The sequence below is a fragment of the Pan paniscus genome, chromosome 5 (assembly GCF_029289425.2).
Source record: "Pan paniscus chromosome 5, NHGRI_mPanPan1-v2.0_pri, whole genome shotgun sequence".
Lineage (NCBI taxonomy): Eukaryota > Metazoa > Chordata > Mammalia > Primates > Hominidae > Pan > Pan paniscus.
Genome location: NC_073254.2, coordinates 50702744 through 50724248, shown reverse-complemented (window position 1 = coordinate 50724248; position 21505 = coordinate 50702744). Strand labels below are relative to the sequence as shown.

Here is a 21505-nt window from a genome sequence, read left to right as displayed (position 1 = left end):
TAGTACATAAAAATGTGGGTGTGTGGAGAGGGACTGTACAGTGAAAACCATTGTGTGGTGGGATTGCGGGGATCTTTCTTTTTCAAAATAGTCTTTACTAGTATATTTACATCACCTTTTCAATATTTTTTTTCTTTAAACACAGTTTTAACTGCTTGCAGCGGATAATCGATGGTTTTGGAGGAGTTCCCCAGATAACCTGCAAAGCAATAACCCCATGAAAGTCACCAACTCCTCAGCTTAGTTTAGCTTAAATATAACTGACAGAGTAAAGCCCTGAGCCCTAAATTTAGCTGTGGTTCCAAGGAAAGACCCTTTGTCTTTGGATTTTTCATGAGAAATCCACCTTCTAGGAACAGGTTGCGCAAAACTGAGATAATACTCCCTTGGTCACTAGGAGGGTCTGTTCCAGCAATTGGTTCAGACCTCAAGTTTTGGTCTGAACCATTGCTGTGGTTCACAACACAATGATGAGTTGGAAATGGTGATACAACCCAGAATCTGCTGGCCAGACTGCCATAGTGGGGCAGCACACTGAGCATTGTGACCAAAGGGTGGCCTTGAAATCCTGCTGCTTCCAGAAATTCAGACCAGTCCTGACAAATCTCTGTGGATAAAGGACTTCTAAATCAAATAAATACATTTAAGGAATATTGCAGGTGAGATTGGGATAAGCACCTGGAGAGCGACAATGCAAACCTTCATATTAAAGGCACTGAAAAGTTCTGTGTAGCAAGTTTTATTGGATTCTGGTCCCTTTCTTCCTGACTAAACAAATCCTAATTCTGTTTACCTTCTTCAGGGTAGCCAAGCCCTTCAGGACAAGAAGACCCCAGAACAAAGGAGTTTAAGAAAGAGCAGATAAAAACAATTCTGGTCCATAAGATAGAGAATAAACCTGCTGGGGAATTCTGAGAAAGATGTCTTTGCTCTTTAAAAAGACACTAACAAAAATTTTGCATTCAGTAGTGGCTGAGTACCTCCCATAGGACCACAAACCTCCCACATGAAAAATTATAAAAAACAACTATGAAAACCCTGGAGAGTTATCAAAAGGCATGAATATTGGAGGGGAGACAATACTTGGAGGAAGGGAATAGCAATGGATTTTTAAAAAAATTTTTTGTAGTTTGTTTGCTGAGGGAAGCCCCTAGTCAGGGATGTGTGGGGTGGTTAAAACTAGGATGTAAAGCTCACGCTTGTACTGGCGTGAAAAACCAGAGGACAGAGCTCTGGTGACTACACAGCTGGAAAGTGAGGGAGGAAATCCTGGAAAGGAGAAGAAGCCATAAATGAGTAACCTCAAATTCTGTGTATAGACTCTGCTCAAATCTCTGAACCCCACATGTGCAGGACAGACTCCAAGCTGCATGGCTAAGGCTAAATTATCTAAACTAAGATTTCAGCTCCCAGCCAGATGCAGTGGCTCACACCTGTAATCCAGGCACTTTGGGAGGCTGAGGCAGGAGGATTGCTTGAGACCAGGAGTTCCAGACCAGCCTGGGCAATGTAGCGAAACCTCATCTCTACAAAAATTAAAATAAAAAAATAAAATAAAGATTTCAGCTCCTATTCATCAGAGGGAAGAGCATTTGCAGTTTGAGAGTTCAGCCAATTTAACGGCTAGCTAAAACAAATAAACACAAACAGTAATACTTTTCAGAAGAACAAAAGAAATCCAGAGTTCCTACACTGTACACTTGCAATATTCAGGAGACAGTTCAAAGATGCTTGACATTAGAAGCAGGAAAATGTGACCCATACAAAAGAGAAAAAGGAATCAATGGAGAACAACCTTGAGACAACTCAGATGTAAAAACTAACAGACAAGAATTTTAAAGCAGCTATTATAACCATTTTCAAGAATGTAAATGAGAATATGCTCACAATGAATGAAAAGATGGGAAACCTCAGCAGATAAACAAAAACTGTAAAAAGACCTCAGTGGGAATTCTAGCACTGAAAAATACAACATCTGAAAGAAAAAGACAAACAAGCAATAACCCATTTTTTGCCTTTGGCCATCATCAGGATGTGATGTTTATTTTGCCACAGTCAACTCCTGGTCATAAGGATAGCCATCCTGAGGACAAGGCCTATGTGCTGTGCCATCTATGGCAGAGCAAGAAGACAGAAGGAATGTGGGTCTTTAATCATGTCTCTGAGCCGCTGGACTAATTAGAATTTCCCTGATGCCAAATGTCTTGTATTGGGAGGAAAATAAAATATCCTTATTTAAGCAATTTCTGTTTGGATTTTATGTTACTAACATGAGAAAGAAAGCGTTGTTGGGGCTCAGAAAATGATACCCTAAAATATGCTGTTTTGGACTTCAAACTGAGAGTACCTGGGGAGCAGCAAATGCAGGGAAGGGTTTTCTCTGAAGTTCTCCACCCAGAAGCTCCTCTGGAAGATATTTAATTGTTGTGAATCCCCTCCCCACATATTTCACCTACTGGAGGAAACTGATGCATATTGCAAAAAGGAAGACTAGAGTTGACACCACACCCAGATCCCAGGCAAAATTTGTCCCAGGCTATTGTCTGTTCTTCAGAACCGTTAATCTCCCCTTACTCTTCTTCTAAAGTTGCCTATATCCCCCCACTTCCTCTGCCCTATGAAGAGGGTAGTTAAGCTTTAATTATCTTGCCCTTCTTTGAGTTTCAAGCTTTGTGGGACTCCCATTCATTTGCATGTTAATAAATTGGTATGCTTTTTCTCCTATTAGTCTGTCTACTGTCTGTTTATTTCAGACAAAATTATCAAACCTCAGAAATGTGGGGAGTAGGCCAGGCGCGGTGGCTCACGCCTGTAATCCCAGCACTTTAAGAGCCTGAGGCAGGTGGATCACGAGGTCAAGAGGTCGAGACCATCCTGGCTAACATGGTGAAACCCCGTCTCCACTAAAAATACAAAAATTAGCCAGGCATGGTGGCACGTGCCTGTAGTCCCAGCTACTTGGGAGGCTGAGGTAGAAGAATTGTTTGAACCCGGAAGGTGGAGGTTGCAGAGAGCCGAGATCACACCAATGCACTCTAGCCTGGAGACAGAGCAAAACTCCATCTCAAAAATAAATAAATAAATAAATAAATAAATAAATAAATAAATAAATATGGGGGATAATTTCTTAGAGCATCATAAGTGATAACACTCTGAAGTAAAGATTTTGGCTTAATTTGTTTAACCCAAGGTTCACTAAATGTATGCGACTACATTTTTTTTTTTCTAAGACAGGTTCTTCCTATGTTGCCCAGGCTGGTTTCAAACTCCTGGGTTCAAGGGATTCTCCTGCTTTGGCCTCTCAAAGTGCTAGGATTACAGGCATGAGCCACCATGCCTGACTGACCACATCTTTTTAAAGTAACATCTATTGACATATCAAGCACACTTAGGAAAATCTTGTGTAGATCCTAGTTTCTACCTTAAAAATCTGCATCATTCAATTATATCACCTGTAGGATATTAAAGGCCCGGGCTATTTTGACCATATAACAAGTGAGATACACAAACAACTGGTGACTGGAAGTCTGCTAGGAACCTACCATTAGAAATTTTCATGTTTGCAAATTACTGGAAACTCTTGGTACTCAAAGTGTGGTATGTGAACAGCAACATCTCAGCCCAAGCCCAGACCTACTGAATCTAAGATCTGCATTTCAGCAAGACCCCTCAGTGTTTCAGATGCACGTTAGAGTTTGAGAAGGACTCCTGTAAACTATAAACTGCAATAGAGATGTTAGCGGCACTGTTATTAAAGAAAAAACTACTACGAATAATTTCTTAGCCTGCTATTTCAGAGACCTTCACAGAATCATCTCATTTGGCTTTCACAGCAATGCTGTCAGTTAGATTTTTTTTTTTTTTTTTTTAGACGGAGTTTCACTCTTGTTGCTCAGGCTGGAGTGCAGTGGCACAATCTTGGCTCACTGCAACCTCTGCCTCCTGGGTTCAAGTGATTCTCCTGCCTCAGCCTCCCAAGTAGCTGGGATTAGAGGCATGTGCCACCACACCTGGCCAATTTCGTTTTTGTTTTGTTTTTTGAAACAGAGTTTCACTCTTGTTGCCCAGGCTGGAGTGCAATGGCATGATCTTGGCTCACTGCAACCTCTGCCTCCCCGGTTCAAGCAATTCTTCTGCCTCGGCCTCCCAAGTAGCTGGGATTACAGGCATGCGCCACCATGCCCAGCTAATTTTTGTATTTTTAGTAGAGACGGGGTTTTTCCATGTTGGTCAGGCTGGTCTCGAACTCCTGACCTCAAGTGATCCACCCGCCTCAGCCTCCCAAAGTGCTGGGATTACGGGCATTAGATTTTTTTTAAACCTCTGTTTATAGAAGAGGAAATAAGATTCAGCAAAGTAAAGTGACAGATTATGTTAAGTTATGATCAGTCCCATAGTTGGGAAAGAAGTTGCAATTCATTGTCCGGGCACTAGGTCATTGTTTTCAATGATGCAGGCATTTGATGCCCAATTAAACTCGGAAGCAAGCCCCTGCCATCCCTTTGAACATCCTTTTGCAGTCTCTACTTGGATCTTGCTCCTCTCTCAATGCCCAGGGCTGTCCTGTGCCCCAGAAGGAGAGAAATGATAATCCAGTTCACACAAGCAGCCACTTCTGTCTGTCTACCAATGGCCCAGAGAGGTCTCAGCCCCTGAGAAGGGCCTGAATCCAAGGCTCAGAGTTAAGTAGACCCAATGGCCACAATAACAAATTCCTGGTTGAGAAAGCCAGGTCTGTCCCTACAGCAGCCTGCAAGGACTTTTAAACTGCACTCCAGTTAAGATGGCCCATTCTTTTCTTTTTCTGTTTTTTGTTTTTTTGTTTTTGTTTGAGACAGGGTTTTCCTCCGTCGCCTATGCTGGAATGCAGTACTGTGATCATAGTTCACTGCAACCTTGAACTCATGGGCTCAAGTGATCCTCTGCCTCAGCCTCCAGCGTAGCTGGGACTACAGGTGCACCCCACCACGCCTGGCTAATATTTTAAATTTTCTGTTGAGATAGGGTCTCACTACGTTGCCCAGGCTAGTCTCGAGCTCCTGGGTTCAGGCAATCCTCCTACCTCAGTCTCCCAAAATGTTGGGATTACAGTTGTGAGCCACCCACCCTTCCTAGGATGGCCCAATCTAATCAATTAGGGAACCAAGACCAGGATGGGATTAGGATGTGATTGAAAAGAATTCATGATTAGTCAGAAAAGAACAGAAGCAATTAGTTTTTAAGAAATTTAAGCATTATTTAAAGGTTTATTTGTAAAAACAATTCATGATGCATTCTTTACTTGGCTATTTAATGGTTGTTTAGCTGTTTAATAAAGGGTTGCAATTTTGTTTTTTTTAAAGGTGAGAAAACATATTGCTTTCTAGCTCAGTTAATAGTAGCTACAACTTTAGCTCTGTAGTCAGACCATATGACCTCGGAATGGGAGCAGCATACCCTGACTGTAAGGAATCTAAGATGAGGACAGTGCTGAGGGCTAAGCTCACATGGGGAGAATACAGCCGAAAGACACGTTCACTTCTTCCTGGTTCAGGTGAGCCAGTCTTGCACTTTAAATGTTGAACAAAATTCTCATGTGCAATGATAGAACCTTTCTGAAAGGTAATTTGCTATTTATCGAGAACTCTGGCCAGCAGCAGTGACTCACATCTGTAATCCCAGCACTTTGGGAAGCCGAGGCAGGAGGATCATTTGAGGCCAGGAGTTTGAGACCAGCCTGGGCAAAATATTGAGACCCAGTCTCTACTAAAATTTTTTTAAAAATTAGTCGGGTGTAGTGATACATTCCTGTAGTCCCAGCCACTTGGGAGGCTAAGGCAGGAGGATCACTTCAGCCCAGGAGTTTGAGGCTACAGTAAGCTATGATCACACCACTGCATCTAGTCTGTGACAGAGCAAGACTCTGTCTTTAAAACAAAAATTATCAAGAATTATAACAGTTGTGTCTTAGGTGAGACTCACTGTTTTCGATATTTCTTTGACTTAGTTATCCCATTTGTGGAAATATATTCTAAGGAAATAACCTAACTCTAAACAAAAGAGCTCACCGCATTATTTTAACTACTCAAGCATTGTAAAGCTACATTGCAGAGTAAGGGAGTAGTAAAATGATCTACAGTGTATCCACCCAATGCTATGTTGAGTAGTCATATTTTAAATGATGTTGACATTCATAGTATATTTGGTATTGAACTAGACTTCCCCTCTATTGCCTTTATTTATTTATTTATGAAGACAGTGTCTCGCTCTGTCTCCCAGGCTGGAGTGCAGTGGCCCAATCTCAGCTCACTGCAACCTCCGCCTCCCAGGTTCAAGCAATTATCCTGCCTCAGCCTCCCGAGTAGCTGGGACTACAGGCGCATGCCACCACGCTCGGCTAATTTTTTGTATTTTGGTAGAGACGGGGTTTCATGTGTTGCCCAGGCTGTTTTCGAACCCCTGAGCTCAGGCAATCCGCCAGCCTTGGCCTCCAAAAGTGCTGGAATTACAGGCGTGAGCCACCACACCCGGCCCTCTATTGCCTTTCTGTCCAACAGATGAAAATGGTTGAAACAAAGTTAAAAATGAAAATTGCAAGGCAAAGATTTTTTGTGAAGTGCTAGCTGTAACATTTGGTCTAAGATAATACCAGGAAGGGCCTGCCTAGACATACCGTCTCTTCTATCCACTCAGATCTGAAGCTCAGCCATGCTTCATGTCCTGTCCTCTCCACGAGGCTTCCCCTGAGTCCTCAGCCCTCCTTTCACAACTCCGACAGCACACTTTGGTCCTCAGATAGACTGTCTTGTGGAGTGGGTGTCTTCATTAAGTACCTGTGTCTTCCCTTGGGCTTCCTGACATCAGTGCCTGGGGGTTTTTTTTTTGACCCCTTTTGCTGTGTACACACACAGCCCAACCCCTGAACCCAGTCGCTCACCAAGTCCTACTGATTCCGCTTCCTGGCTTCCTTACTCCATCCCTGCCTCTCTGTCCCCTCCGTGAAGGTCTGCGCTCAGGGCTGCCTCATCTCTCGCTGCGTTACTGCAGCAATCCATGCTGTCTCTGTTAGGCTGCTTTGGGCTGCAAGTTACAGAAAACTCAATGTGCAGTGGATTACACGACATGACTATTTGTTTTATTGGGGAGAAAAAAACCCTTTCTAGAAAGCCCTCCAGAAAGTCCTCAGGATCTGCCAGCTGGAACTGGGTCATGCATCCATGCCTGAGCTGCAGGGGAGGCTGAGAAAGCCCTCGTTTGGCATTTTCCATCTCTACAGTGATGCAGTCTCTGCCTGGAGGAAGGAGAGAAGGCAAGGGGCAGTTTCTATTAGGATAGGGAGCTGACAGTTCTGCCTCAAACTTCCTTACCTTGGATCTCCCCACCCCTTTGCTTCATTCCTGACACTGCCACTATTCATTCATTGATTTAACTAATCGTTCATTCATTGCATTAGTCAGCTTTGGCTAGGTCTTTTTGTTTTTTTGGAGACTGGGTCTTGCTCTGTCATCCAGGCTGAAGTACAGTGATGCCATCATAGCTCACTGTAACCTAGAATTCCTGGGCCCAAGCAATCCTCCTGTCTCAGCCTCCCATGTAGCTAGGACTACAGACTTGCACCACCTCACCTGGCTAATTAAAAAAAAGTTTTTTTTTTTTGTAGAGACGGGTCTCTCGCTATGTTGCCCAGGTTGGTTTCGAACTCCTGGCCTCAAGCAGTCCTCCCACCTCTGCCTCCCAAAATGCTGGGATTTACAGGTGTGAGCCACTGCCTGGTTATGTTGTGGTAACAAACAATCTTGAACTACCAGTAGCTTGGAATAACAAGTTTACATATTTGGCCATGGTATCAACTGAACCTTCACTGGCAGCAGGGGGAAGAGAAAAAGAGATCTGTGCCACCTCTGAAATGCTTCCACCTGAACTTGACATGCATCACTCCTGCTCACATCTTACTGGTTAAAGCAAGTCACATAGCTACACCTAACTTCAGAAGGGCATAGAAGAGCAATCATCCTTTGTGCAGGATGAACAGAAGTAACAGTTACCACACTCAACACATATTTATTAAGCATCTACTATGACATTGTAAGCAGAGAAACCAAACCCAGCAGCCCAGGAGTTCTAGGTTGCAGTGAGCTATGATGGCATCACTGTACTCCAGCCTGGATGACAGAGAAAGAGCCTGTCTCCAAAAACACAAAAAGATCTAGCCAAAGCTGACTAATGCAATGAATGAATGCTTAGTTAAATGAGTGAATGAATAGTGGCAGTATCAGGAATGAAGTGAGGGGATGAGGAGACCCAAGGTGAGGAAATTTGAGGCAGAACTGTTGGTTCCCTACCCTACTAGAAACAGCCCCTTCGCCTTCTCTCCTTGCTGGAGATGCATTGGTGAGCAAAACGAAGTATGTGTTCTGAAAGCCTTTACAGGCCGGGCGCTGTGGCTCACACCTGTAATCCCAGCACTTTGGGAGGCCGAGGCAGGTGGATCACGAGGTCAGGAGATCGAGACCATCCTGGCCAACATGGTGAAACCCCGGCTCTACTAAAAATACAAAAATTAGCTGGACGTGGTGGCGTATGCCTGTAATCCTAGCTACTTGGGAGGCTGAGGCAGGAGAATCACTTGAACCGGAGAGTCAGAGGTTGCAGTGAGCCAGGATCACGCCACTGCACTCCAGCCTGGCAACAGAGTGTGAGCCGCCACACCCAGCCTACCTCTTACATTTCTATTGCATTAAAACACCAACTTGCCTGTCTCCCTGAGTAGACTATAAAACCTTAAAGATGGTTATCTCTTCTTATGACCCTAATACCTAGAATGGTGCCTAGCACTAGTAGACACTTAATAAATATTTGTTGAATGATGTATGAGACAGGATGAACTCAGCTACAAGGAATAAGATGCCCAACTGTCATTGGCTTAAACAAGCATGGGTGGTGGTGGTATTTTTACAGAGCAAAAAATCTAACACCCAATAACTGCTGGGGTTGGTTTCTCTGCTCAGCAATGTCACCCAGCACCTAGGCTCTTTCCAGCCTTACACCATGATATTCTCAGCTTTTGGGCTTTCCTTCCTGTGACTGTGCCTCATGATCACAGGACTGCTGCCACAGCTCCAAATAACATACAGTATTCATATTTAAGGTGAGAGAAGCAGAAGGGACCACAGGGGGCTCTTCTCTTGGGACTGTTGCTTTAGCAGGGAAAAAAAGGCCTCCCAGAAGCCACCCAGTAGCTCGCATCTCACAGCCAAAGCATGATCACATGGCAGAACAAGGCCAGGAAAGAGAATATCTGGATTTCCAATCTCTGTGGTTGGAGATGGCAAGGAAGGGGCTGGGAATGGTTTGGGTAGCCAACCGAAAGCGTTCACTGCAAATGAGGAGTATGTGCTTAATAAATATTTATTAGTGGAGGCTCAGATTTTTATGGTCTGGTTCTTCCTTTATTTGTAGTAGCATATAAAGAACCCTCATCATTGCAATAACTAACCACTATTGACCACGTTTTCTGTTCATCCGGAACTCTGTGCTAAGCAAGTTATATGAATTTTCTTCTTCTATCTTTGCAACCTTAGGACAGAGGTAATATCAATCTCTGTTTTACATATGAAGAAATTGGATCTCAGAGTAGTTAAGCAACTTGTCCAACTTGTTCACTTACCAGCTAGTAAATGATGAAACAGGGATGTAAACTCTCATGGTCTGAGTCCAGAGCTCATGTTCCTATCCTAGAACATTAGTTAGATCTCAGGGGAGCCTAGAGCTCATCATACACAAATCCTTCACTTACATGGTGCTGAAGCTGAGGTCCAGAGATGGCTGGTGACCTGCTCCAAGTCACACCACAAGCCTAAGTCAGAGCCAGGCCCAGAACCCACGAGTCCCAACACCCAGGCCATTGTTTTATTTTCTGCCACACTGGGCATCCTCTGTTTAGAAACTCCACATCAGTTCACTCATCTTTAAAAAGACAAAATGTCAAATTTGGAATCCTGTGGACAATTCGGTCAAAAATAGAACTGTATTTGACTTAAGGTCTGGCAAATTAGAACAAGCTGTTTCCTTTTTTGGAGTCAAAACCTGACGATAAGCTGGTTCCAACTCTTTTATTCATCTCAATGGAAACTCCAGTGTGTATAATATTTTTTAGTTCTCAGGAAATAAAAGGAAGAATGTAAGGTCAGAGCCTCAGCTGGGATGTACTGAGATGACTTCCAACCCCAAGCTGATGACCCAGAAATGCCTTATTAGTAATGTTTACTCATGTCCTGTGTAACACAAGCCTTGGGAAGTCTCTAGGAGGAGAAAGTATGCAGGTTATACCACCTCCTAGCTGTGGGATCCCATGACTAGGCCCCTAGCAAAAACTAAGCAGCACTAATGGACAGAAACACCTGGCACGAAGTAGGACTCTAAGAGCAAGTTCCCTCTCCCCTGGCCTCTGCACCTTCCCCGTTGGGCCTCTCTAGGGCAGATATGCAGCCAGCATCCATGCAACAAGCAGTGCCGACCTTGCCCACACCCCCGCTGTTTCAGAAGATCAAGTTCTTCTCAATAGGACTCAATCTTTTGTGGGGGGGAAGTTTGCCTAAATTGAAAAGTTGGCCAGGTTCAGTGGCTCACACCTGTAATCTCAGCACTTTGGGAGGCTGACGTGGGCGGATCACCTGAGATCAAGAGTTCAAGACCAGCCTGGCCAACATGGCGAAACCTTGTCTCTGCTAAAAGTACAAAAATTAGCTGGGCGTGGTGGCATGTGCCTGTAATCCCAGCTACTCAGGAGGCTGGGATAGGAGAATTGGTCGAATCCAGGGGGCAGTTGCAGTGAGCCGAGATCGTGCCACTGCACTCCAGCCTGGGCGACAGAGCAAGACTCCGTCTCAAAAAAAAAAAAAAAATGAGAAGTTATTTTGGTGTGGCATTTAAGACACCTAGGTAAGGTTATAAGCATGAGCCCGAGTGAAGCAGTGTTTGAATTTAGGCTGTGTCACTTCCTAATAATGTGTGTGGTTATGCAATTTCCTTGTGTCTCGATAAAATAGAAGTAATAATAACAGAGCCTCCCTCAGAGGGCTGTTGGAGGAGTAGATGAGGTGCTACATGCAGGGCCCTGAGAACTGTCCTGTCTCTCAGGAAGCAAGTTTTGCAGGTTCACCAGAGCCTTGTCGAATCCTTATATCTGTTCTCCACTGCATTTTTCTTTTCTTTTATTATTATTTTTTTAATCACCTCCCTTCCTCCCACAGCATTGTTCATCTGAGTGTTCGGTGTGGATTACACCAAACATTTTCTCTGCTTCTTTTAAGGGTGTGGACAATCGGGCAAGTGACTGCATGTGACAACAGAGAGAGGGCATGGTACACGGTGGCAGATGAGCCCGGGACTGGAGGCAGATCTGGGTTCCAGTTCCGGCTCTACCAGCAGCACCCATGTGTCCTTCTGTTCTCTGGGCCTCAATTTCCTGTTGTAAAATTCAGAACTTGGAAGAGGTAAGTGGTTAGGTCACTCCTGAGACATCCCAGATAATCACAGCCATCCAGACGCTGGCTCGGGAGCCTTGAGTAACCAAGACTGCAGGAAGCAACAGTTTAGTAAAGGTTCAGAATCCTGTGATTAGGGCTCGAGAATGAAATACTCTTCTAAGAGCTTCTCCCAGACCAAAAGGAGCTAACTAGGAAAGAATGGTGGCATTCTCTGGGCAAACTGGAGGAGCCCCTGGGCTTGGCCTCCTTATGCCTTCCTCCTTGACCCTCCTCTAGCCCCCTTGGACACAACACAACTTCCCCCCTCTACTTTTTCCCCAGATACTATGGTAAACCTGCTCTCAGATCTTTCTCCACACCTAGAAAAATTCATTCATCGACTATACACTTTAATGAATATGCACTTACTATGTACCAGATATTCTTTGGCTGCTAGGGCAGAGTAGCAGGGACATAGCCCCTGTCCCCGTGGGGTCAACATGCTGATGGGGGCAGTCAGAGGTAATAAAATAAGCAAGTAAGACACACAGTAGAGCAGGCAGAGTTGGCGGAGAACTGGATCTAACTGGGTTGGGGTTTTGCCAAGCGAGTCCAACTTGGGGTGCGGAGGGAAGGGTATAGAAAAGGTAGGGACTAGAATAACTAACCCTGGAATTTAGGCTGGGAAAGGAGGGAGTAGGGATTTGAAAGCGGGTGAGGTCAGTAGTCTGTGGGGTCCTGAGGGGTCGATGGCTCCAAGGCACGAGCCGGAAAGAGGTTTGACAGTGGCTTCCCTGGAGGGCTCAAGCTTGACCAGGAAACTGAGTGCCGAGCCCTGGAAGATCACTGGGGAGAGGAGGTCAAAGAACTGGGAGTCCAGGGCACCATCGGCGGGCTGGTAAGTGGATGGTGAAACCACCAGGCAGGGGGCAGGAGGAGCTGGAGAGAGGACACGAGATGGGAGCTAAAATCCTAAAATCCGCAGGGAGTGCGGAAAGCAGTGACAGCAGTGAGCGCGGGGGAGGCTGGTCCTGAGTCTGGGATGGGGCGATGGAGTTCAAGAAGACATATTTAAGAGTACTATGTAATTTTACGTGTGGGAAGAACCTTTTGTTTTCATAATTAGAACTACAGAAAGGGACAGAGCTGTTTATGTCATGAAAAGCAGGCCTGAGCATTAGAAGACTGAGAAACACCTGGGAGGATCTTGTTTCAACAGAGCTCAAAGCCGTGGCTAAAAGGATGGAGCTCGAATTGTGCAATTGTGAGTGACTCGAAGCTGGGTGGGAAAGCATCTAGTTTCTTATGCATAAAGGACCTTCCTGTTGTCTCTGAAATCATACCAAGTAGATGCCACCATTTCAGCAGAGGCTTGAATTATATTGATAATGACAAGTTATCAGTATCATATAACTAATGTAATTGATTGATAGGAGGAGTTAAGGACACGGGATCTGGCCGGGCACCATGGCTCACACCTGTAATTCCAGCACTTTGGGAGGCCGAGGTGGGCGGATCACTTTAGTTCAAGAGTTCAAGATCGGCCTGGGCAACATGGCCAGGCAACACGTAAAAATACAAAAATTAGCTGGGTGTGGTGGTGGCCGCACCTGTAATCCCAACTACTTGGGAGGCTGAGATGGGAGAATCATTTGAACCTGGGAGGTGGAGGGTGCAGTGAACTGTGATTGTACCACTGCACTCCAGCCTGGGTGACAGAGTAAGACCTTGTCAAAAAAAAAAAATCCAAAAATGTGGGATCTGTTTAAACCCTGGCTCTGCTCCCTGCTACTCATTACCCTCATCTGTGCAGCAGGGGTGATACCAGCCCCCACCCCTCTGTTTCTGAGAAGCAGATGAGCGCGTATGTGCACAGAGACCTGCCTGCAGTGTTGTGAGGACTCACAAAATGTTGGCTAGATATCCTAATCTTTCTCATGTTTGTTGGCAAACAAAAACAGGCTGAGATGGCCCTGTGCCATTCGTATATCTGTGTGTGGAATAACAGACAGTATAAAGCTGAAAAGCAGGTCCTTCCTTGGCTAATTGCATTTCAGCAGCCGCTGGGAGGCAGTGTGGCGGGGGGCGGGGAGTGAAACTGTGCGGGGAGTCAGGGAGCCTGGGTTTCCTCCTCAGCCAATGAGGCCAAGGCCAAATCAGGATGTCCCTGAGCCCCTGTTTGCCTACCTGTAACGTGGGGATGACGGTTCCTGCCAGGTACCCACAAGGCTGTTGTGAGGACTGAATGAGGAAATGCTCCTTGAAGATAAATGAGCGGATGCAGCTCCCCTGTGCTGAGTACTCACCTACTGTGTGCTGGGTACAGGGGCAGAGCCACCCACCCCTCCCTGCAGCAGTGCCTGGAAGGCAGGACCAGCATCCGGATAGCCAGAGTTGAGACAGAGTTTAAGGGCCTGCCAGGCATAACTCCCTCGCCAGGCATGGAAATAAAGGAAAATCTTGAGTTCTTTCAAGGGAAGTTCCAGGCACCTAGCTACCCCTGAGAGTAAATGAACAACATGATAAGCAAGAAGGTAATAATAGCTTTTTTAAAAAAATAGCCAAGGAAGTTAGAGTCACAAAATACTTGGTTCCCTATTGAAACTTAAGATAACATCTTAATATATGTTCCTGAGTTGTTTTTCAGAAACCCAGGCCCCCAGCAAATGGAAAATGCCATCCACTGGCACAGAGACTTCAGTTGGGAGCCGAGGACTGAACTCAGACCACCATTCTTTGTTCAACATTTCTTCCTGAGGGGCCTGGAGGAAGTCACACCCACAGGCCAGAGCTCAACATTCCTTTCTGCTGACCCCAGGTTTTTAGACAAAGCTTTGCCTCCTTAACCAATCACAAATCAGAGGATCTTTGAATCCACCTATGACCTGCGGGCCCCGCTTCGAGATGTCCCACCCTTGTAGGTCAAACCAATGCACAGTTTCCACGTATTGATTTATGACTTTGCCTGTAACCTCTGCCTCCCTGCCTTTAAAAACCCTTACCTGTGAGCCACCCTGGAGTTCGGGGCTTAAGCATGAGCTGCCCGATTCTCCTTGCTTGGCACCCTGCAGTAAATGCCTCACTTTCTCTTGCTGCAAATCCCAATGTCAGTGCTTGGCTTTGCTGCACCTGGTGGGCAGACCCAAGTTTGGCAACAGAGTCTGTGGGAGAAAGTGCTGTCAGAGGAACATGCTGGAGCAGCCAGATTATAGAAGAAAGAAGTATCGTTATGGTTAAGTCTGTGAGCAGATTTGAGGAGAAGCTAACGAATGGCACCAAGTGTGTTCAGCATCTCCCCTTCTAGGGTGTCATCTGACAGATGTGTTATCTGACAGATGTGCTGCTCATGCCTTCTGCACCTGAGGTCAGGGATGCTCACACAGAATGGGTTGTAACTGCATAAGGTCGGGAGCCCCCTCTACATCCACCAAATAGAGGATGAGTTGAATATGCAGATAATAAAGCAGAATAAGGAAAGGCTCTTTATGAACTGATAGGGAAAGACTATCAAGAAATACTAAGTTAAAAAAAAAAAAACCCTCAGTGCCAAACAGTACATATAGGATGCCACCATTTTTTTTGTCTAAAAAATGGGGAAGAATATCTATGGAATATACTCATTTATATATGAATAGAATATTCTAAAGCTAGTTGCAAGAAACTAGTACCCTTACTTTTCTCTAGGAAGGAAAACTGGGAAATAGTAGGAAGAGGATTATCACTGTATATCCTTTTGTACCCTTTGATTTTGAGACCATGTAAATGCAATTATCTAAGAGAGAGAGAGAGGAAGGAGGAGGAGGAGAAAAAGGAGGTGGAAGAGGAAGGGAGAGAAAGAAACACTGTGCATGGGCTCTAGAATCAGACGGACTTGTGAATTCCAGCTCCACTGCTTCCCAGCTGTGTGACCTTGCCCAAGCTACTCAACCTCTCTGGGGCTCAATCTGTGCAGGAAAGGGGCATGACAATTACATAATGCCTCCAACCCACCTGGACTGTTGGGAGATTGAGACTAATGAGTTTAAAGCTCTTAGCTAGAAATGGTTGCTATAGATGTTTAGCCAGCCCTGGCTTCACACTCTCCAGACCAGCTTCCAAACTTCCTGGAGGGCACATGCAATTCATCTTTTCCTTTCCCATGCAATTCCCCAGGCACCAGTCCATGGCAGTCCCTATGCCTGCAGGATACCACATCAAAGCAGAGTTGGGGGAGGTGAGTGCCTTGAGTCAAATGCAATACCAGCCCCCATGCTTCCTCCCAGAGCAAAGCCCCCTGCAGACTAACTGCTGGGCTCTCTGGTAGTAGGGTCCTGCTCTACTGAACCCCACATCCCTTTATCCCAGGCTGCACCTCCTTCCTCAGATGAAAATAGCAATTCTCAAACACAAGTGCGCATCTGAATTTCTGGTGCAGGGCCAATTCCTGGGCCCACCCCAGGACTTTGTTTTGCCCACTGAGTTGTCAAAGATGGAGCTCTTGCCACCTCTCAGGCAGTAGGTCCCTCACCCTTTACAATCCACATCTCTCCCCAGTTACACACTGGTTCCCAAACATGTCCAAATCTTTCCTCCCTCACTCTCCATGCTTCTGATTTTGCAGATCTCCCCTTCAAGAATCTTCGCACCACCCCCCACCATGCATTCATGAACATTTTCCCACTTGCCTAAACGATGCCTACCTTAGTAGAAGCAGCTCAATCATCTCCTCCTCCAAGAAGCCCTCCATTGTGGACTGCCCTCCAATGTGGGCTCCCCTCTGGCTGATTTTGTGTCTGTCATGGCATCTTCATAGCTTACTTGAATTAGAATTATCCTTGATAACAATGAAAGCTTTGACTAGTGAATGCATGAATGTGAGTGGTTTATTAACATTGGCCCTCATCTGCCCCACACCACAAGAGGTAAGTGTTATTGTCCCTTTTCATAGAGGAAGAAGCTGAGTCTGAAGGATGTCAGAGGGTTTGCCCAGGGCACAGCACATAGGGGATGGGTTGGAATTTGTCTGCCTTTACCTGTTTTTTTTTTGTTTGGTTGGTTGGTTGGTTGTGTGTGTGTGTGTGTGTGTGTGTGTGTTACTGCGCCGACTTTTGAGACTAAACACTCTCTAGAGTGGTGGTCAGTTTGTTTTTCTCTCTTTCAGGGCAAGGCAAAGTCTAATCCCTCAGTTAATACTAACTTGGATTCTCGAGATGGGGATGTCAATAAGAAAGATGTCTGGCAGTGACTTGGGAAGCTGAGGGGGGAGGATTTCTTGAGCCAAGGAGTTTGAGACCAGCCAAGGCAACATAGCGAGACCCTGTCTCTACAAAAAATATAGCTGGGTATGGCGGCGAGCAGCTGCAGTCCTAGCTATTTGGCAGGCTGAGGCAAGAGGATCGCTTGAGTCCAGGAGTTTGAGGCTACAGTGAGCCATGATCGCACCACTGCCCTCCAGCCTGGGTGACAGAGCAAGACCCTGATCAAAAAAAAAAAAAAAAAGGGAAAGAAAGAAAGAAGGAAAGAAAAGGAAGGGAGGGAGGGGGGGGGAGAGAGAGAGAAACAGAAAGAAAGGGAAGGAAGGAAGGGAAGGAAATGAAGGAAGGAAAGGAAGGAAGGAAGAAAGAAAGAGAGAAAGGAAGAAAAAAGAAAAGAAAAAGTGAGAGATGCCGGGTAGAGACAATTCCTGAGGAGTCTATGAGGTGGGGGTGGCTCGAAGGGAAGCGGGTGGGAGATGAACATCATCATCTGAGAGAAAAGATGGTACGGTGCAAACAGGACAGGGTGGATACCATTCTGACCCTGGGGCACTCATGGAATTCAGGGAATTTGTTGAAAATAGGGAGGCACAGGGCCGGGGGAGCAAACACTATCTTTCCTTTTCTTCTAAGCATCTCAGGAGGTTCCTGTGAAAAACCTACATGCACACACCCCCACGTGCAGCTGCAGACTGCTATCTATACACGAAGTTATGCATCGCAGAGTCGACTGCAAAAGGCTGGAGCCCACACAGCGTCTATCAATAGGGAACGGGTTAAATCGACCACAAGATTTCCATATGACGATGGAACACTTTCCAGCCAAGAAAGGAGGAGGAAGTCCTCACTGCTCTGATACGGAACAGTCACCAAGACATATTTTAAGTAAAAAAAAGGCAGCATGCATAACCAGGGAAATGAAAACTAAAACCACAGTGAGTTACAATTTCACACAGATCCATCTACAAAAAAAAAAAGCTGATAATTGCAGGTGTTGGTGAAGAAGTGGAGTGAGGGGAATGCTCAAACTACTAGTGGGTGTGCGAATGGTTATAACCACTTTTTAAAATTTTGGCATTATCTACTGAAGTTGACAATGTACTTTCCCAATGGCCTTGCAAATGCCCTGGAGAAGTTCTTACTCAACCCCCGCCATTCCCCCCAACACACACCAAAAGAAACAATTAAGAACATTTGCACCAGCTCTGTTCCTAGAACCCCAAAACTGAGGCCAGCACTGAGGCCAAGCACAGTGGCTCATGCCTGTAATCCCAGCAGGCATGAGCCACCCTTTGGGAGCCCGAGGCTGGAGGATTATTGAGGTTGAGAGTTCAAGACCAGCCTGGGCAACATAGTGAGACCTTGTCTCTATAAAAGAAGTTTTAAAAATTAGCCAGGTGTGATGGCTCATGCTTGTAGTCCCAGCTAATTGGGAGGCTGAGGTAGGAGGATCGTTTCTTGAGCCCTGGAGGTTGAGGCTGCAGTGAGCCATGATTGCACCACTGCACTCCAGCCTGGGCAACAGAATGAGACCCTGTCTCAAAAAATAAAATTAAATTAGAAAACAATAATAATTATTATTAATAAATAAAATAGTCCAATGAAAATAATCATACTATCTCCATGCAATGGAATTCTATACAAGAGTGAAAATGAACTAACTCCGGACATGCGTATCAGTACACTGAACTTCAGAACTATAATTATGGGTGGGACAAAAGCCAGCCGTAGAAAACTATTCTATTCATAATCCCAAAAAGTAAGGTAGTATACCATATTCAATTATTATATATATTTATGTCTTGTTATATATAATGTTTATTACATTTATCTTAGTATAAAAATATAGTATATTTATTATAATCTATTATAAACAAGTAGTAGGATTATAAAAAGACAAAAAGGGCAGGATAAGGGTAAAATTCGTGATAGTATTTAGGGGAAGAGGAGGGTGGGGCTGGAGAGAGGCACATGGTTTCAAAAGCCCAGCTTCTTTGTCTAAAACAGGGCGTGGGTACCCATACTGGTCTATTGTATTGTGGGTGTTTTTAAAATGTATATATATTCTATAACTACTATTTTTGTATCTACTCAATATTTAATTTTAAAATTTTAAATGAGGCCTAGAACACTATAAAAAGTATGCTACCATTTGTATAGAAAAAGTGGACACGCACATCACTCATGTGCATAGATTAAAGTGTCTCTGGAAACTTACACATGCAGCTGGTGAAACTGGTTTCCTCTGGGGAGGAGAACTGGGAGGCTGGCGACAAGGAGGGGCAATAAATCAATTGAAATTAAAAATCACAAAATTTAAGGAGAAGGAGACAAAGAAGGGAAGGAGGAAGAGAAGGGAGGGTGGAGGGGAGAGGCCAAGTCCTGGTCCCAGGAGGGACAGGGAGCAGAAAGAGGAGGACTGGCCAGGCTCTGGCTATCAAAACCTGTGTGTGCCACAGGCACGAGTGGAGCCAGAAGCCTGCAGTCCTGCCCAGGAAAGCCTGTGTCCTCTGCGCACAACTCAGGCCTAGACCCAGAGAATGCTCTTTCTTGCACCTGAGGACGGGGCTGGCTTCAAACAGTTGCCCAGGTTGACCCTGGCTCTGCAGTCTTTTGTTTCCAGAGCTTTGCTTCCAAACTAGGCTCCCTTGGGTCTCTTTCCCTGGCTCTGCCTTCTTATCTCCAACCTTCACCCCACCTGTGATCCAAGCGATTCCTTTGAAGTTGCTTCAGAGTCTTCTGAGCCTTCATCCTTGATGACTCTGAAATGTGCGTCTGTGGCACCAAGGTCAGCCAACAGCAAGTAGGCCCTTTTCATCTCCTTTTAAACCTTCCCCTCAAGGACTCAGTGTCCTTGCTGTATTGCCTTATCAAAACCTGCTCACACATCCTTTGTTCACACTGGGATACCGGTCACTTAAAGGAAAACAGGCCCACTCTAACCAGGGTCACTGCCAAGTCCCTAAGGATCATGCCCTTGAGAGGTAAAAGCATAAAGCACTAAGGGTAGAATTTTGGGCATCAGCCAGTGGACAAGGACAAAATGGGTGCAATATGCAGGGGTCCCTTCTGCCCCACCGGTAACCATAACACCTCAGGACACAGGCTGGGGTCTGTATTCAAAAGTGGGTCCCTCAGACCGGGCACAGTGGCTCACGCCTGTAATCCCAGCACTTTGGGAAGCCAAGGCCAGCAGATCCCTTGAGCCCAGGAGTTTGTGACCAGCCTGAGCAACATGGCGAAACCCCATCTCTACAAAAAATACCAAAATTAGTCTAGTCGGGTATGGTGGTGCACACACCTATGGTCCCAGCTATTTGGGAGGCTGAGGGGGGAGAATCGCTTGAGCCCCAGGAGGCAGAGATTGCAATGAGCTGTGATCGAGCCACTGCACTCCAGCCTGGGCAACAGAGTGAGACCCTATCTCAAGAAAACAAAAACAGAAAGTAAAAAAAGCAATCCTCGAGCAAAAGTGGGTCCCTCAGAGCCCAATGACAGTGATGAGGAGGATGAGGTGGGAAAGGTAGTGTTACTCTGAACTAAAAAGGACTGCCCAGTGTGACCCTATCTCCCAAACAGCCCATGCAGGGATCTGGGTGGCACCATAGTACAGAAGTGGGTGCTAAGAGAGGCCTGGGCTGCACAGCCAGGTGCATACATGCCCTGGAGTCCAGGACAGGATCAGCAGCAAATCCACTCCAGGGAGCTCTCCCCCCTCACCATCCTCTCAATCAGGGTTCCCCAGTTGAAAAGCACCTTGGCAGTTCATAACTCTCCCTCTAAAGCCAGAAAGTGCTGTAAAGGATAACAGAAGCCTGGCTGCACAGTGGAGCTTAATGGAAGTCATTCAACAAGCAGGTCTGGAGCAAACATCATGGACCAGCAGTACTGTGTGTTGGCACAGATGTGAAGCAACTACACTCTGATACGGCTTGGATATGTGTCCCCACCCAAATCTCATATTGAATTTTAATTCCCAGTGTTAGAGGAGGGGCCGGGTGGGAGGTGACTGGGTCATGGGGGCAGATTTCCCCCTTAAGGTTCTCACGATAGTGAGTTCTCAGATCTGGTTATTTTAAAGTGTGTAGCACCTCCCACTTTGCTCCCTTCCTCCTGCTTTGGCCACGTAAGATGTGCCTGCTTCGCCTTCCCCTTCCGCCATGATTCTATGTTTCCTGAGGCCTCCCCAGCCATGCTTCCTATACAGTCTGCAGAACCGTGAGCCAATTAAACCTCTTTTCTTTATAAATTACCAAGTCTCAGGTATTTCTTTATAGCTGTGCGAGATCAGACTAATACAGGTGGGGAGCTGTGCAAGATCAGACTCATACAGGAGGGGATATAAATTGAACACCAAATGGGAAACTGGCAGAATCCACTAAAGCTAAACATATATCTGCCCCGTGACCTAGCCATTCCACTCCTGGGACATACAAGCACTTATGTCCATCAAATGACATGTACAAGAATGTTCACAGCAGTGTTATTTATAACAGCCCTAAACTAGAAATAACCCAGTGCCCATCAGCAGAAGAATGGATACCCAAACTGTGGTGTGTTTGGATGATGGAATATTACTCAGCAACAACAAAAAGCAAACTATAGCTACATGCAAAACAGGGTGGAGCTCAGAGCCACAAAGTTAAATGAAAGAAGCCAGACACAAAAGAGCGCAAGCTGTGTCATTCCATTTATGTGAAGTCCAAGAACGAGCAACACTAACCCACAGCAATGGAAGTCTGGATGGTAGTTACACTTGCAGCAGGGGTCCTGACTGGAGAGGGTCATGAGGAACCTTCTAGGGCACTGGAAACATTCTGTATT

General features: G+C 45.6%; 1 long non-coding RNA gene across 4 annotated transcripts in view; it reads left to right on the top strand.

Moving 5' to 3' along the window:
* The window catches only part of LOC117980576 (uncharacterized), a 29964-nt gene extending 9053 nt beyond the window's left edge, over positions 1 to 20911 (top strand). For 2 of the 4 annotated variants that reach the window (XR_010112275.1, XR_008625608.2), the window contains 2 exons: positions 11292 to 11474; positions 17315 to 20911. This is a non-coding gene — a long non-coding RNA (uncharacterized LOC117980576). Of the gene's footprint in view, positions 1 to 802; positions 2244 to 11291; positions 11475 to 15599; positions 15661 to 17314 lie in introns of those variants that run through there. The other 2 variants (XR_008625609.2, XR_008625607.2) reach the window with 2 other exon arrangements.
* Positions 20912 to 21505: the final 594 nt, after the last annotated feature.